This window comes from Arachis ipaensis, chromosome B08 (assembly GCF_000816755.2).
Source record: "Arachis ipaensis cultivar K30076 chromosome B08, Araip1.1, whole genome shotgun sequence".
Classification (NCBI taxonomy): domain Eukaryota; kingdom Viridiplantae; phylum Streptophyta; class Magnoliopsida; order Fabales; family Fabaceae; genus Arachis; species Arachis ipaensis.
In genome coordinates this window covers 6813850-6815074 of record NC_029792.2, presented here as the reverse complement: position 1 = coordinate 6815074, position 1225 = coordinate 6813850, and positions in this window count along the sequence as shown.

Here is a 1225-nt window from a genome sequence, read left to right as displayed (position 1 = left end):
GTATAGAATCGTTCTGCAAAAAAATGGTTAGAAAATCAGATGAACTGATGGTTAACCAATGAATCAGTCCGGTATTTATGCACCCTAGTTTGTTTCTCTATCCATCAAACGACACTGTTTGATTCATTAAAAAAGAAAAACAAGCACAACACAATAGCCCCTCTCTTTCTTTCTCCACAAGCGAACCAAACCCATCCCTAAAAAGTAAAAGCCCTATCAGAGCAGAGTAGCAGCTAGCCATTCTCACCACTATCGGCATTGTTGTCACATCTCCTCCAGCTGTTGTCCCCACTGTTTAATCTCCTTTCCTCCGTCGCAACGTGTCTTGCTTCGCAACATGTCTCTGTCTCATTCCTCCTTCACTGCATGGCCCATGTTTTGCCGGCCCACTGCTCAATCTCGGCTCCTCCATTGCAATGTGTCTTGCGTCTCAACTTATGTGGCATCGCAACCCGTGTTCCCCGTCTCATTCTTCTGTCGCACACATTCCCTATTCTGCCACGCTCCAGCCCTCTTCCTTGAGTTAATTTCTTTTATTATTCTTGTTTTTCTGAGTTAATTTCTTTGATTGTTAATTGTTGTTAACAAGAAGAATTATTGATTGTTATTTATGTTGAGTTAATTATTATTGAATTTCGTTAAATTTCGGAGTTAATTTTGTACTATTGTTCTGAATTTCTGATTTTGAGTTAGTTTTTGCAAATTTTTTTGATATTATCATCTATTAGGGATATTGTGAGCCTTTTAATGGTGTTATAATAAACCTTTCTTGATACTCTTGAGTGATACAAAACAATTGAAATTGTTGCTTCTTAACTTTTTGAACTTGTGATTCACTGAGATTAAATTTTATTTGTCTTCCTTCTTTTTCTAAAGCACAATAAATCTGCATTTTAAGGCTCCAGCATCTTGACTTTGTAAACAACGATCATAGAATATTATGTGTTGCAAGTTAGTTTTTGCTCTTTCATATTATTTTATTGTTTATTTTGTTATTTTTACTAATTCTCAATCAGTCAGTTGCTGGAATCTGATTCTAATTTGGAGTTGCTCTTTTTTCTATTTTTGTGAATTTTTATTTATTTTATTAATGATTATTTGATTATTAGAAGTCATTGTTGAAATTTTTAAATTTAAAATTTTCGTTACTAATGTGACAAGTGTTGTTGCTAATTATTTGATTAGAATTTAGAAATTAATTAGAATTTTTAATAATTAAATATGA